Source organism: Medicago truncatula, chromosome 7, assembly GCF_003473485.1.
Source record: "Medicago truncatula cultivar Jemalong A17 chromosome 7, MtrunA17r5.0-ANR, whole genome shotgun sequence".
In the NCBI taxonomy this organism is placed as follows: domain Eukaryota; kingdom Viridiplantae; phylum Streptophyta; class Magnoliopsida; order Fabales; family Fabaceae; genus Medicago; species Medicago truncatula.
Genome location: NC_053048.1, coordinates 29,512,615 through 29,530,451, shown reverse-complemented (window position 1 = coordinate 29,530,451; position 17,837 = coordinate 29,512,615). Strand labels below are relative to the sequence as shown.

Below are 17,837 nucleotides of genomic sequence, written 5' to 3'. Positions count from 1 at the left end.
TGCCACGTCGAAAATGTCTTTTCTGCTTTCTCCCACCAAAAATAAGCAATTTTTATTTTTTTTAATTATCTCTGTGGAAATCATGAAATTAGAATGATTTTTTTTTTCTATCTTTGTTGTTATAAAAACCAAGCCATGGGTTCAATTGAAAACCAAGTGTAATAAAAAGAAAATAATTGAAAAGTTAACTCAATATAAAAAATTTCATAGTGTTAATGTTGGAGTTCCTGGAAATGTGGATACCCCTGAAAATATGTTAGGAGTCCTAACAATTATCAATAGGTGGGAGAACTTCATGGTTTAAGTACCACATCAAGCATTTTGATCTACTCGATGTGGGACTCCTAACATTGTCGCGCCCTTTAAGTGTCGATGTCCATGACGACGTTCACTCTATCGACACTGACCTGATGGTAGCCATTTCCCTTTTGTTGGATTCACTCACCTATCGGTACTTGTTGGAATACCTTAATCCAACTTATAAGTAGCTCTTTCCGTGGTCCAACTCTCAATGAAAGCACTAATTCTTACGACTTAAGCCCATGAAGAGAGCCTAACCCAAAAGTGTAGTCCAATAGGTGGGAGAACTTCATGGTTTAAGTATCACATTAAGCATTTTGATCTACTCGATGTGGGACTCCTAACATTGCCACGCCCTTTAAGAGCCAACGTCCACGACGGCTTTCACTCTATCGGCTCTGACCTGATGGTAGCCATTTCCCTTTTGGCGGCTTCACTCACCTATCAGTACTCGGTGGAACACCTTAATCCAACCTATAGGTTGCTCTTTCTGTGGTCCAACTCTCAATGAAAGCATGAAGAAGCACGAATTGTTAGGATTTAAGCCCATGATGAGAGCCCAACCCAAAAGACTAGTCCAATAGGTGGGAGAACTTCATGGTTTAAGTACCACATCAAACATTTTGATCTACTCGATGAGGGACTCCTAACAAAATATGGAGAATGAAAGTGTTGATCAGAAAAATAGAGGTGATGTGCCCATTATTGATGATGTTAATTTGAATAATTTCTGATATATTTGATCCAAAAAATTAGGATGCTCTTGATTCTAAAATGATTGACTTATTAGTCACAAAAGGTCCAAAGAGACTTGTCCATTGTGAAGGGTTCTAGAGATGAATTTTCTAAACGGTTTAGAGCTAATTTGAACACTGGAGATTTACCAAATGGAGAAAAGTACGATAGCTATTGGCTTGTTTATGCGAAAGAGTTTGATAGAGAGTATTATCTTTTTGTTGTAAGGTTTATAAAAGATTGGTTAGTAATGCCCAATTAAAAAATGAGTGTTTTAGTGATTGCATATTGGTGAAATACTTAGAGAGCATTGAACGTATTAATAAGATAACTACTTGGTATGAGTTGCGTTAAATGATGAAAAAGAATGAGACCATTGATAAAACATCTCAAATACTATCTGGAAAGTAAAGGATCACTGGAAAAATCATAAAACACTTTGAAATTTTATTCTTGGGCCAATTACAAATAATTATTATTTTTGAAGCTTATATCAGACCAACTTGAAATAGAGATTTTATTTTGGTCTTCACTTATTGTACATAGTTTAAACTTATGAGAAAAGCTTAACTAGTAAAACCACCATCTGCAGCTATAATCTGTCCAGTGATATATGAAGCAGCTGGAAGACAAAGAAAAGCAACCAAGGCTGATATGTCTCTAGGTTGTGCCACACGATTGATAGGTGTTTGAGACAATGCAACTTCCATGACCTTTGGAGCATCAGGGTGTTCCTATAATAATTTGTAGAAGAATATATAGAAGTATATTGTTACTGCTAAAAAATAAAATTGTTACTAGTATGTATAGAGATTAAGAAAAAATATTTTTGTATTCGATTATACTGTTTTTTTGAAAATAGAACCGACAAGGAATCAAAATAAGTAACTTTTACACAGATAACGTAATTATTACTTTGAAAAATATTTGACTTGTATTTTTAAGACAAAATTTTCTTTATGTATTCCTTAAACCATGTTCTCAGAGCGCTTTGTTAGCAAAACTCAACAAAGAATAGCACCATTTCTAACATGATTTCCATCAAAAGGTAAAATTATATTATTTTAATTTTAAAAATAAAATTTTGGATTGATTTATTTGAATTTATGTTGATTTATCTACTAACATAAGCCATTTTAAAAGTGTTTGGTTAATTTAATAAATATAGCATATCAAAATTTCATTAGCTCTAACTCTAAGCTTAACTTATAGCTTACATGGGAGCTTATGCAAATATGTGACTCTTTGCGATTCAAGGGTAACACTTTTTTTCCGAAGCACATCTTTTATTTATGGGAAATGCTAACCATTGCCCTTGGGGCATTTGTTAATTAAAGTATTAAAATAAGTAAATTTGCATCGAAAAGTGGTGTAATCATTGCTAAGAAAAAAGTAAAGACTTGTATTTCCAAGACAAAGTTTCTATTAATGGAATTCTTAACCATTGTCCTTAGGGCACTGGTTAGCAAGATCCTTTATTTATATATCACTTCATCCGTCTTAAATTATAATTCGTTTTGAACACAAAATTTGTCACAAATTATAAATCGTTTTACAATACCAACTAAACATTAAATATCACTTTTCCTATTATACTAAACAATTTATTGTTCTCTTCTTTTAATTCTTTAATTTATCTTTTTTATACCATTAATGAAAGATAATTTTGTAAAATAACTTATAATTTTTCTTTGCAAAATGACATTAATTACACATGTTAAAACGTCATATAAATTGTCATTGTGAGCTTAGCTCAGTTGGTAAAGACAACACATAATATATGCAAGGTATGGGGTTCGAACCCCGGACACCACCAAAAAACGTCATATAACTTAGGACAGAGGAGGTATATATATATAGCTTTGTTGTGAGCTCTAATGCTATAAGCATTTTTATAAGTTGTATATCCAAACGGAACATAAATAGCATCGGTGTTTTTTATTTCAAATAGGTAAGTAGCACAATTAACACACAATAGGTGTGTGCTGAATAGGGCCGTTCCGATAAAATCAATCAGACATGCAGCCATGGTAAAATACGTAAATAAACACATTTTTAGTTTTATGATTTTAAGTAAATAAACATCTTTTGTCAAAAACCTTGAACATAAGAGAACTAATTAATTACAACAACAAGAAAAATCATACCAAAATAGACTCCAAAAGCGTGGTCATTACTGCCCCAGGTGCAACAACATTTGCACGAATATTATCTTTTCCATATTCCAATGCTATGTTCTTGGTGCATTGATTTATGGCTCCTTTACATATATCAATTTCATATGCAGAATGAGTATATTTTAATTTGTAATGTATACTAGATTTAATAAAAGTATATACGAAAATATTAATAAAACGTACCTTTAGAGGCTGCATAAATAGAACAAAGAGGAAGAGGTCTCAGACCTAAAATAGAAGATATGGATACAATGCTCCCATATCCAGATTCTTTTAAAAGTGGGTGTGCAAGTTGACACAAATGGTAACTAGATTCAAAGTTAATACCCATTGTATTTGTCACATCTTCAGCAGTATGTTCTAGCATTGTCTTAGGAGTAATTGTCCCAGCATTATTCACCTAATAGATCAACCTTTTTTTTTTTAATAAAATTGTGTATATCATTTCATTAATAATCAGATGTTCAATACAACGAGGTACAATAAAGTAGCTGGTGAGATTAACTAATAACGTAGTAGCCCTAACAAGAACGTGAGTTACCTCATTTGCTTGTCGTTGATTAAATTCAACCTTGAAGTTCGTAAGTTATCATATAAATAGGGGTCAAACCATAGACCTTATTATTTTATTAAATTGTAATAAACACTACGCCAATTTTGACATTTAGTAACGCCCATTTAATAGCACTTTTAGAAAAAAGTGCTAACAAAAAACTGAATTTGTTAAGTACAATAGCGTTTTGTTGCAAGTGCTATTATAAGAGTACATCAAATATAGCACTTTCTCCAAAAGTGCTAATATTGGCAATTTAAAAAAAATAAAAAAAGAGTATGATAGCAGTTTTGAGGTAGTGCTAACATATGTGTATAGTATTGTTAGCACTTTGTGCTGAACGCTATCCTATACTCCTAACAAAAAGAGGATTTTTGAAAAATTAAAAAAACAAAGCGGATTAATTTTAGCAATTGGCGCTCAACAAATTTCCAATTCCCTCTCTTCTTTCACACACGACCTTCATTTGTATCAACCCACATCTCACCTTCTTCTCTCATCTCAATACCATCGAATTGCATAACCACCACCTCCATTGAATCCCATAACTGCCACCACCATCAAACCCCACTTCTAACCCCATCTCTCTCATACCCAGACCCCCATCTAATTAAACTCCACTTCTCACAACCCATTGAACCCATCTCTCATCTCATTACAAGCATGCACCCACACAGGTATAATTGAATTTTTCAATTTCTTTGATTTATTTATTTCATGATTTTATTAATCCCAAAATCTGAGCTGTTTTTCAATTTCTTGTGATACTATTTTGTTCTCTATTTAGTTAATTTTTTTTTTTTTGTAATTATTGTGTTGTTCTACATCTTGAATGTCAATTATAAATGGAAGTTTATTCATAGACATAAATAATTTGGTATTTAAAAGACTATTTTTCTTTGAGGTGAACCGCAAACTGGTTTTTGTTGAAGCATTGAATGATGTTTGATATTTGAATTAAATCAAAAGGTTCTTCAATAAATTAAGAATTAGAATTAACAAATGTTTATCTATTCTACTTATTTATTGCCTATAATATTCTCTGCCAATATAATTTATGTATGCTAAAATCGAAATTGTTTATTGTAGTTGAAGATCTCGAGAATCTATTGTGATTTGTGAATCATAGTATTTTTCTTTGCTGAGATACCTACCCTCATCGCCGGGTTCACCCTCACCGCAGAGACACCGAACAACATTCGTCAGATTCGGTGGTGTATTGGTAAGTATTAATTATTATTTTTTATTATTTTTTAGATTTTCTTTTCGGTTTCGGTGGTGCACTTATAGTAGATTTATATTTTTTTAAGAAATTGTTTTCAATTTTATGATATATTTTTGTATATTAGTGTGATGTAATTTGGTTAGTTTTTTTGTCCTTGTTTTAGAATTTTCCAAATTTGAGAGGTTGCATTGACACCAACACTTAATAAACTGAAAGTGATTGAATGTAATGATAGGTGTCGGTGTTGTTTTTGGCGTCGAACACTTACGCTGACAGTTGTCTGACACTAATACTTGTGCATTTGTTGCTGTTGTTTTGTCCTTGTTTTTTAATTTAGGTGGTAATTCTTTAGTTTAGGAAATATGAGTAGAATATTTGTTTGAAATATTATTTTTAGCATTGTGGTTTTATCCACAATTTTGACTATGTAAGGCCCTCTTTGTTATGATATTTGTAGACAAGATTTTTCGATTAATGCATATGAATTGATCATATTGCATATGCAATGAGTTATTGAAATGTTATTTGGTATTAAAAATTGAATATAGGTTTTTAACCATTGTTTTGAAATTCTCAATTTGAAAAGAATATGGTTGCATTTGGGTTACAAACCAATCATTATTATAATTTTGCACCTAGCTTTAAAAAAAAAAAAGTGGCCTTTTAATAGCACTTTGTAAAGGAAAGGCTATTAAAAATACACATATTATGATAGCTCTTTTAAAGAAAACGCTATTAAAGACAGCATAAATCCTATTCAATGGATCTCTTTCATAGCACTATAATGATACTACAACAGCTCTTTCAAGAAAAGCTATTAAAAACCAGGCTTTTAATAGCACATTAAAAATACTATTAAAGAGGATGCATTTACAATAACGGCGCGTTTAATAGCACTTTTAAGTGCTATTAAAGATAAAAAAAAAAGTGCTATTAAACATTTTTTTGGCGTAGTGAAAATATTATATATTCTCTTTATTACTACCTTTATCCTTGAAGATAAAACTCTTTTGTGTTTTTCTTTATTCTTTTTTAGGTTAATTACGTAAATGGTCTTTATAAATATTCAAAATTTTGTTTTTAGTCTCTAGAAAATAAAATCACACTTTTTAGTCCTTGTAAAATTTCCCATCAACATATTTAGTCCTGTAAAAATTTTCATCAGCATTTTTAGTCCCTATAAAAATTTTATGTCAACACTTTTGGCCCATAAAAAGCTAACGGAAAATGTTACAAGGACTAAAAAGTGTGATTTTATTTTATAAGGACTAAAAACAAAATTGTCAATATTTATAAGGACCATATCTTTAATTAATCCTTCATTTTTGTAAGACCTCTTTCAAATTTTAAAGTACATTAATTATTTTTCTTACCAATATAATTTTTTTAAACATTAACTAAATATCTTTGATAAGGGCTAAACTTGTAAAACAATCATAATTTTTTTTTTTAAGGGTTGTAAAACAATCATAATTGTTAACGAAATTAATCAACAACCAACCATTTCAAGTCGTCTTGTTTTTTTTTTCTTCAAAATAGTCATATATTTAAGGGCAGAGATAGTAATATAAAATTCATTATTTTATTATAAATAGCAACGGACCATTTTTAGAAAATTCGTAGTAGACTAACTTTTAATTATTTTATAGAGTATTAGACAAACCATTGAAAATAAACTCTTGTTTAAAAAACAGGATAAAGTTGCGTACAATACACCATATGATGGGATCCCTTTCCGAATCCTGCATATGTGGGAGCTTTGGTGCACCGGATTGCCCTTTTATCAGACAAACCCAATTCATGTTGGTAGATATCGAACAAATACAAGAATGCTTCCATTTTGAAAGATAACTTTCTCTTCTTATGCATTTTATATTATGCCTCTTTCTTGAGAGCTAAAGTATGATATCCTTCTTATAATATGGTTTGAACTAATCCACTTAGGTTGACCTAGTGGTATTAGCTTGGGACCTCTGAGTATGGTCATTCTCAATATCTCGGGTTCTAATTTACCTTCTTCAAACAAAAAATACGTTTGAAATTTGAACACACACATTTACTAATTCAATGGTTGAGATAGAATTTTATAAACAAGCTGCGATTAGCAATCTAACTCTAGATTATATTAAATAAAATGTTTTCTCCTTAAAATATTTTTCTCCATGTAATTAATATACTATCGTTTTTCATTTAGCCTTTTGTAAAAAAAATGAAATGGTTCCTTTTATATAAGTATTTTGATTTCATTTTAGTCTCTTCTTTAGTTTGTATGTACCTTTATATAGACAAATATTAGTCGTTAACTACAATATTGTGTTAATAGTTATGGTTAAAAATCATTTTGCTCCATAAAAACTTGTTTAATTGACTATGTCGTTGATATTGTTAGGTTGAAATCTTTCCCTCAGGTTCAAATCAAAACCTCCAAATTGTCTATATTAATTTCAGGTGGTAGTTAACGCTTTCTATAAAAAAAATTATCTTGCAAATAAAAGTCATGAAATATCTTTTCGAATCATGTCATGTCTCAACGCAAACACTAGAGCTAGCAGTTGTAATATACTTGTTTTTTTCGTATATTTATGTCCTTGTCATATGCAACTAATTAAACATAAATAAAAGGGTTAATTAAGTTTTTGGTCCCTATAAATATTTGCAGTTTTGTTTTTAGTCCCTATAAAAATAAATCATACTTTTTAGTCTCTACAAAATTTTCTATAGTGTTTTTAGTCCCTGTTAAATTAAGCTTAAACTTCTAAATTTTTGAAAGATTTTTTACATACATGTTTATAACATCGTAAGACACTCTTTTGTAAAAAAAATTTTAGTTTTTTAACATGTAATGAATTAAATATGAATTTTTCTAAAAGGCAAATTTTTAAGATTATATTAATGGAAATTTGGACCTAATAATAAAATTTTAAGTTACTTTTTTTTGCGGAAGAACTTTGTAAAATATTCTAAGTAAGTATGTGAAAGATATGTTACAAATTTAAAATTTTAAGCACAATTAAGCCAATTTTAATTTTACAATGACTAAAAGTATGTGTTGTTCCCGGTTAAATTGAATTTTTTTTAATTATACTTAAACTTTTATATTTTTAAATGATTTTTAACAGACATGTTAAGAACATTATAATAATCTCTTTTATAAAAAATTAGAATTTTTTAACATGTAATGAATTAAATATAATTTTTTTAAAACGCCAAAAATTCAAGATAAAACTAACGAAAATTTGGACATAAAAATAAAATTTTGAGCTAATTTATTGTGGCGGAACCTTTTATAATGTTTTAAACAAGTATGTAAAAAATCATTAAAAAAATTAAAATTTTAAGCATAATTAAACAAATTTTAATTTAACAGGGACTAAAAGCACTAACGGAAAATTTTGTAAAGACTAAAAAGTGTGATTTATTTTTATAGAGACTAAAAACAAAACTGCAGATATTTATAAGAACCAAATACTTAATTAACCCTAAATAAAATGACATAATGATTAAAATTTAAATTTAAAGTTGACAACTACACTACCCATCGATAAAAGGTGAGTGAAGCTATGCATGTTGAGTTGAAATCAAACAAAATGATTTATTTGTCTTCCATTGTAAATAGGAAAAGACAAATAAATGATTTCTATTAGTGCAAACTCAGTACGAGCAGTTTTATCACCATTTGTTGATAGGTCAATAAGAATTTGACAAATTTAAAATAGAAGAAAAATTGGAAAAAAAAAATTAAACTAAAAATGACAATTAAAAAAAAAGGTATTCCTCTAATTGTTGGAATCTTACTAGAATATTGAGTTTTCCATCAAAGATCGAAGCAACGGTTTCCATCAACTTTTGACGTTGGTCATGAAATAATAAATCACAAGTTGAACCTGTCACACAAAATCCTTTGCCTTTCCACTCTTCCAAACATTTGTTAATATCATCTTGATTACGTGCACATATATGCACACTTGCCCCAAATTCTGCTAACTCTTCCACAATTGCATACCTGATTGATTAATCACAAAATTAACATGATTCATTACATTACATGTTCTCATTAGTGATAAGATATTTGCATTAGAGAACTGACCCTATGCCTCGTGTTCCACCAGTTACTAGAGCTGTCATTCCATGAAGTGACCATTTTTGGTCTTTGAAATTCAACTTTGTGTCAACCATATTTTGTGTGAGTGGATTCTTCGAATGAAAGAATCAAAATATATAATACTTGTGAATGGTTTAGTTGTGAATTTAAAAATTAATTATTTATGTATCGAATTTCCTACTTTGGAAATCAATTATGTCATTTTGTGATTCTTAAATGCATAAGAGAATATGTTTGTGCAAATTATGTACATCGAATGAGTGGCCTAACAAAATGTCGACAAATAGATAGGTTACAAGCTGGCAATAAGCAGATGTGAAAGAAGCTTAAACCAAAGTTGTATGGTAATGGTAAGTGGCAATTAAGGCAGTCTTTTCTTGGGCACTATAAAAAATCAGTAAAATATCATTAAAATATCTGAATATATTAAAAATTATAAAATCGTTTTCAAGTGTGTATTTTTTATTGAGTCAAAACATTTGTGTATTTCTGTTAGTTTTATTTTTAATTAAGTGCACAAATTTATTTATGCGAAAAAATGGACGGGAAGAACAGAAATCTAACTATATAGAATAAAAAGGACAAGAAAAATAGAATAAAGTTAAAATGATCTTCTTATAATGATGTTATTCCTATAATTTGTGAAGAGCGTTGGAGGAAAGAGATAGTTTGTGGCATAAGGTGTTGCGTGCGAAGTACAGTGAATGAGAGGTTATAGGATCGGTTTGCTGGCAGAAGTTTAACCTAATCGGGTGGGGGTGGGGGGGTGGGGTGGTGTTGAATGAGAGGTGGATGTTGGATAATGTTGTTAGAGGAGTGAGTGATGGGAATAATACTTTGTTTTGGAAAAATTAGGGGGTTTTCCAAAAAACTCTCATTTGGCTATCAATATTATCTCGATATCAGTGTTGTATACTATTTTGAAGGACGAGAATGAGAGGATTTTTAATCAAAAGATTGATCTTCTCACATCTTTATTCGAAAAGGTCAAGAGTCATTTGTATTGATGGTTAAAAGTGTGTTATGTATTGCTTGATTTTGATTACCTTACTTGGAGGTTGAATCCTTTGGTGTGATTAAAGACACTTTCCTATGTTTTTTTTCTGTTGTTGCGCTTACAATAATTTTGTGTTGTAATATACTTTGGGTCTTTGTTTCTCTAGTACACCTTATGCAAGAGGGACATTATTTGTTTGTTTAATATATCTTCTTAGATTTTTCAACAAAAAAAAAAAAGATGTCATTCATATTATTTCACTCATCGCATCACTACAAGTGTTAACAATACACATATCAGGAAATGTGTTATTTTGTTGATCCTCTATTTGTTTTATGGTTTGATTCTTTTTTAATTTTGCAACAAATAGTTCTACTCGATATGTACTGGAATGAGTTTCTTAATGGCTTTGACCGACACAAAACTTTAATTGGACCAGTGACAATGAAATTACTCTTTTCTCCACGCCTAACATCTTTTTTTAGATATCTTTAATGAGCTAGTGAAAATGGGACAAAATTGCGTCTTTTATGGAAGACTGCATTTTCCTATGAGAATAAACCCTCGAAGGATTGGAAATTGGGACCTTATCCATCTCTTTGTTCACGTCAAAAAGCATGTTATCTAGACAAATTTCAGTCTTGTTGTCATATTTCCTACAACTAAACACATAACATGTAATCCTTCATGGTTCCGGTCTGGTCTGAGGCCCAGCCCAAGCTATGTTACAAGTGACTCTTTGCACAAGGTCCACATGGACCATGATATATTGACCTCACTCAAGACCACACAAGAATAATGACCCCCGAAGGAAATTTGGACCCTCCATTATGGATCCAAGGCCATCTTTTCTTAATCTTCTCACTTTTGTTCCTTTAGGACTACAATTGTCCATCAAGGAAAGCTATCCAGGTAAAGGTTCAAGGAAGAAAACCATAAATCTAAACTATAAATACTTAATTTATGTTAAAATTAATATTAACGACGACAATACTCTCTTTTCTAAAAGGTTTATGTTTAAACGAATCAAACCAAAAAGAGTACCCGGCTATGTCTGGTTCGTTTCAAAACCAAACTGAATCGACTTAAACCAATTTGGTTACGTTCGACTTTCGGGTTTTTGGTTTTAATATCCAAATAACAAATGTACCAAAACAATGTTAATCACACCCCCTTTTACTAATATCATTCATCCTCACGCACACTTAAGATTAGACCCAACATTAAAACCAACATAAAATTCTCCCTAATCCATTCATTCCCATTCATTTTCTTTCATCATCGTCATCATCTCATCTTATCACTCAAACTAACTTCCCATATTTCATTGATCTCTTTGACTGAAGTTCTCCGTCCCTTCTGCACATGACCTTCGTCCATCACCTGATTTTTTTTCTTCATGTTTCTCCATCTCTTATTGTCTCTTATCTTTCCATATCTTGGTTAATATTTATATTTAATCAACCATTTGAAAACTCCTCTTTATGACTATAAGGAAAAGCTTATCACCATTGACATTAAAGAGTTAAGAAAAACAAAACATTTATCGTCAATGTCTTGCTTGTGTGTTAGTAGACTAATTAGATTAGATATAAAACTTTCGGATGATATGAAATTTTTGGAAAAACGTCTGAGATTGTTTTGGAAATATCCAATCTTATTATGGTGATGAATGACAATGTCTTGCTCTATGACACTATGGTGATGATGAAGTTATTTGATGAAGTTTGTTTGATGGATGTATCTCGGGATAGAGCTATGTTTTAATTTTAGTTTGTTTAATGAAGTTATTTTAATTTGAGTATAATTTTTTTTCTTCTTTCGCACCGGTTTTTTATCCACCAAAGGTGAACGACTAATCCGACTCATGCGTAGGCATGCACATTGGTCAAACGTTGTTCCCCCTGGACCAAGCGATATTTGAGTATGCATGAATCATGTCTTAATTACATCTATAATGTTGAAGACTCCAAAGTCATTGGTTAATGTGCATTGAATCAAAATTAATTTATCAACTTGAACATGCAAACATTGTAATTAGACAAAAAATCAAAATAATATTACACCAAGACGAGGAACTAAACAATTTGTCGAACTAAGACGACAAAATCACAAACAGAATCTAAGTATATTTGTAAAACTAAGTCTTGAATAACACATATACTTATAAGTTTGAACAATCACAAATAATTTTGGTTTTGCAGATTGTACACAAACCATGAAACCAAGTTAATCCATAGACTTTGCTATTTTCATCATTTTCTGATTTTAGGCAATAAAACTTTAAAGTATAAAACCTCCATCTGCAGCGATAATCTGTCCAGTGACATATGAAGCAGCAGGGAGGCAAAGAAAAGCAACCAATGCTGAGATGTCTTTAGGTTCTCCAACACGACCAACAGGTGCACTAGATGCTATATCATCCATGGTGATCTTCTCAAAAGGCTTAGATTTCTACAACAAAAAGTAGTTTATCAGGGATATCTAAATTTAAAGTACGTACATATAATATTAATCCAAAAAATGTTTCATTCTAGAGTGTCAAAAAATGTTATAAGTTGTATCTCCTGTTCATATTATAAAAATTTGAGATCAATTCATTCCATTTTTCCCTTTTTGGAGGATAAATTTACATATTTCAATTATGTGTCAGATAATACAAATATCATATCCTATCCATCTGGAAATTTTAGTTCAAATCCTTCGATACTCGGTGAAAGATGCCCTTTTTTTATTTATTTATTACGATTGTTTCTTTAGAATTTTAGTAATTGGAATAGTTTTATTACTACCAAAAATTCGATTTCTACTTTTTCAAAAAGTAATCCGAGATTATTTTTGTTCCTCTATAATTTTTATGTATGTGAATATGAATCTATCTTCCTTTTTCTACGTAATAAATCCTCTCATTTACCATTAAAATCTTTTAATGTTTTTTTTGAACGAATTTATTTTTATGCAAAAAGAGAACTATATTCAAATCCTTCATTGATAAATATTAATCCTAGAGAATAGAGATTGTTTGTACCAAAAAAAAAACAGAGAATAGAGACCGTATTGCACATTATTCCTAGTACAGTTGAATTTCTGGAGGATTAATGTTAAGATCTGTTCAATTATATATATATTTGAACAAAAAAAAAAATAAAATTTGTCAACAAATAAAATAAAATTGAAATACGTAGATTTAACTATTTTTTTGAAGCTCTCAAAATAAAACTATTTTTTTGAAGAACGTAGATTTAACTAATACTCCCTCCGTCCCAAATTGTATGACGTTTTAGGCATTTCACACATATTAAGAAATGTAATTAATATTGTGTAGGAAAGAGATATTATGAGTTGTTTTTACAAAATTATCCTCAATAAATGATATGGGAAAAATAAATGAAGGAATTGAAAGAAGAGAGAGTAATAAATAGTTAAGGATATAATAGGAAAAGTAACATTAATTTTTTATTGGTATTGTAAAGCGACATATAATTTGGGACAAATATTTTTTCTAAAGTGACATACAATTTGGGACGGAGGGAGTATGTAATATTTATAATTTTTCAAAAAACTAACATTCTTATTGAAATTTCTTTGCTTCTACATTACTTAATATATAATACTCCATCTGTCCTATATTAACATTTCACACGTATTAAGAAAAATATATAAATGAAAGAGAGAGAAAAATAGTTTTAAGTGTTCTTGTTAGTATTGGTGCATTCTCCACTATCATAAATGCAAAGTGAAATATATTAAGGCTTAATGATGTGTTTCGTCCTTGCAATTCGGCGTCATTTAAAAATTAATCCTTGTAATCGTTAATCCTGGCAATTTACCCTCGCATTGTTTAATCATTTAAAATTTCGTCATTTGACCAACTTAATTACTGCCACGTCATCAAATTAACAAAATGGCATGGGAATGGACAAAAATACCCTTGTCATCCATTCGCAAAATGACATTTTTACCCCTGTCTTCATCTTCTTCTCATAATAAAGATGAGTGTATTTTTGTCCATTCCCATGACATTTTGCTAATTTGATGACTTGGTGGCGATTAAGTTGGTCAAAGGACGAAATTTTAAATGATTAAACAATGCAATGGTATATTGCCAGGATTAGTAATTACAGGGACTAATTTTTAAATGACTCTTAATTGCAAGGACGAAACACATCATTAAGCCATATATTAAATTAAGAGTGATTAAAGTAGTAGTATTAATTAGAGTTATAACTAGAAAAAAAAACAAAAACAAAAAAAACTAGAAAAAATTAATTAATATTGTATTAAATAGTGAAATGAGTCAGTAATTTTATGACAATATTTGTTTACAAAATGTTAAATTATTACGGGACGGGTGGAGTATAAACCATAAAAAAAAATATAAAAAAAATCACAATAACAAACCATAAAAAAAAATATAAAAAAAATCACAAACCAGGATAGATTCCAAAAGGTCAGTATTAACAGGTCCAGGTGCCACAACATTTGCTCGAATATTATCCTTTGCCCATTCCAATGCTATGTTTTTGGTGAGTTGATTTATGGCTCCTAAATTTAAAAAAAATACTATATGTTAAATGTTTAATTATCATATGCAACTCAAATTTCTCCTTCATCATTTCCATGTTAAAAGGCTATAAACATAAGAAAACGTACCTTTAGAGGCAGCATAGATAGAACAAGCATCAAATGCTTTTAAACCTCCAACAGAAGATATGAACACTATGCTTCCATATCCAGATTCTTTTAGAAGTGGGTATGCTAGTTGACAAAGATGGTAACCAGACTCAAAATTTGTACCCATTGTAGTTACTATATCTTCAGCAGTATACTCTAGTATTTTCTTATGTGTACATGTGGCAGCATTGTTTACCTAACAAATAAATATAAAAATACATCACTTATAACCGTGATTTGACTGAAAATTAGATAAATGGGAGAATTTTAAAATAATAACCGAATTTCAGTCGCATATATGATTGTTTGGAAGGACGAAAAACCTAATTCACTATTGAAGCCATCATATCAAAAATAGATTTTTTAGGGTTTTGAGTCTTTGTCAATTGTGAACCTTTCTTGTGTCTCCTTGATGCAAGTTTAGGGCTTTGTTTATTGAGTTGTAATATTGTAAACTACTCCTAAGCTTTGAAGTACGGAATTAGTTTGTGTCTGAAGGTGTCTTCATCATATTGATTGTATTCGTATAATCAGAGGGTGTTTGATTGAGTGGAAGTGAGATGAGATCTCAAATCTAGGAGTTCCTCGGCTGAAGTCAGTACGGATAGTATCCAGGTGATAAGTTGTAAACTTGGAGTTTGCAGAGAACTTAGAACTAGGACTACACTAGTGAATTTCCTTCCTGGCTTGGTAGCCCTCAGAGTAGGTGTGTTTGTCACCGAACTGGGTTAACAAATAATCTGTGTCATTTACGTTTCTATCATTTATATTTTTCTTGTTATGTATGTTTATCGTTGGCTCGATGTTGAAACATTAAAATCAACATACCACCTGTGTCTCAGTGTTGGAACATTGCATACAACATCAGGAAGCTAGCGTGCCAGAATTTCATAACTTATTTGTTATTAGTTATAAACTACTTTATAAGTCATCTGTTATAATCACATCTGCTATAACTAATTTATCACTATCCGCTATTTTTTATCAAACAGAAATAAGAGTTAGTTATAGATTGTTATTAGTTAGTTAGCTTGTTCAATGCTAGTTAGTTTGTTGATTCTTTACCATACTTCAAAATGCAAAGCATCTCATCCTCAATCAATCAATGAGAATTCTAAGCATATCTCTTTATCAAGCTTTCAACTATATTTGTGATGTATCTTTCACCATGTCAACTGTAACAATTGATTAATTGTAATCAAAATGTAATATAAATTATGAGATCTTACTAGAATATTGAGTTTTCCTTGAAAGATTGAAGCAACATTTTCCATTAGATTTTGACGTTGGTCACAGGATAATAAATCACAAGCTGACCCTGTTACACAAAATCCTTTGCCTTTCCACTCTTCCAAACATTTGTTAATATCATCTTGATTTCGTGCACATATATGCACCCTTGCCCCAAATTCTACTAATTCTTCCACAATTGCATGCCTTGATTCACAATTGAAATTGAAAAAAAAAAGGAATTTATTAACAATAAGAAATCAAAGGAAAAAGAGAAAAGAATTTGCAAATTTATGAACATAAGAGATAAGATAACTGACCCTATGCCTCGGGTTCCCCCAGTCACAAGAGCTGTCTTCCCTTGGAGTGACCATCTTTGATCTTTGAATTTCAACTTTGTTTCATCCATATTTCTTGCTTCTATAATCAGTGAGGAAAGGAAAAGCAAATTACGATTTAATAGCTCTCAAAATGCAAGAACATATAAATACAAATACTCATATATAAATGGATAAATCCTTATATAAGATACAAACTTAACCCGTGTTTGGTGGCAAGGTTGATGAAATAATACAATTTTTTTATACGAGAGACTAACAAATATTTTCTTCATAAATAAAAAGAAAAAAAAAAGTGTACAATTATATTAAGTATTAGAGTTTTTCTTTTTAGAGTATTAAAAGAAAGTATTATAGATATTGATAAACGAATGAGACCGGCCATGTTATACAAGTGCCAACTGAATAGTAACAAAGAGAAAATAAAAACGAAAAAAACAATGCCATCTTAAAAAACAGAAGAAAAATAAATCCATCAAAATAGCTTGTATTTTTTATTTTAAATGAAGACGGAAAGTATATACCAACAAAATAGTCACACTCATTGATCCAAAACAATAGTCACTTATTGATAAAATTCAGCTTAGAAGTTGCGTATTAATAAAATTCAGCTTAGAAGAAATAATTCACTTTATGTGCAGAAGATAATCTCCGTCAAGAATTAGTTTATGCTAAATAGAGGTTAAAACTTTATACCTACTTGTGTCAAGAAAGACATTTTTTTTTGAAGAAATAAAAATAAAATTTATATTCACATAAACAGAGACTCCTCCTTGGCATAAGGCGTATCAAAAAGGGCTCCCAAAGTTACACAGTATCTGTCACAATAAAAGAATAATAGTTAGCCAATACCCAGGCATGTCAAGGGGTTCGACCACCACTGCTGACACCCAAAAACAAAAGAGGCATTATTAGCCCTCAACCACCAGTAGGAATGAAAGTTAACCTTCTTCAATAGTTCTTAAGAGGAACTATGAGAAGTATTAAATAACCTATTATTACGCTCATTCCAAACTAGCTAAATATAAAGAAGTAAAATTAACTCCATAAAAGATCGACGCTCCCTCAGACCACCAAGGTAATTTGTAAAATGGACAAAATGATCAGAAATACTCTGATGGTCTACACCAGAAACACCTATCCAAGATAGAACCTGCTGCCAAAGAGAACTAGATATTAATTCACAGTAAAAACAAATGTTGAGTTGTTTCGACCTGTCCACATCCCGCCAAGCAAGATGTGCTTGCGCCTGTAATGATGTCGTGGCCAAGAAGGTTGTCTTTTGTAGGCAACTTGTTATGAAGTAACCGCCACGCTAAAATGGAGACCTTCACTAAGACCTTAGAATGCCAAATTAGATTTTCGGAAGTATGTAACAATGGAGGATCATGAGAAGTGAGCAAATGGTATGCTGAGCGCACCGAGTAGCCCCCCACAACATCAGGAAGCCACTGCCAGTGATCCGAAATATCAACCTGCATAATAAAGTTAGAAAGTAATATCCTA

General features: G+C 30.6%; 1 pseudogene across 1 annotated transcript; it reads right to left on the bottom strand.

Moving 5' to 3' along the window:
- Positions 1–1,454: 1,454 nt before the first annotated feature.
- On the bottom strand, positions 1,455–16,525 carry LOC25498566 (tropinone reductase 1-like; annotated as a pseudogene). Its single transcript, XR_003006826.2, has 10 exons — positions 16,314–16,525; positions 15,993–16,200; positions 14,743–14,959; positions 14,522–14,634; positions 12,372–12,543; positions 9,078–9,138; positions 8,786–8,993; positions 3,396–3,612; positions 3,183–3,295; positions 1,455–1,769 (listed from the first exon to the last, which is right to left on the bottom strand). The product of XR_003006826.2 is annotated as a tropinone reductase 1-like (transcript).
- Between the last annotated feature and the right edge of the window lie 1,312 nt (positions 16,526–17,837).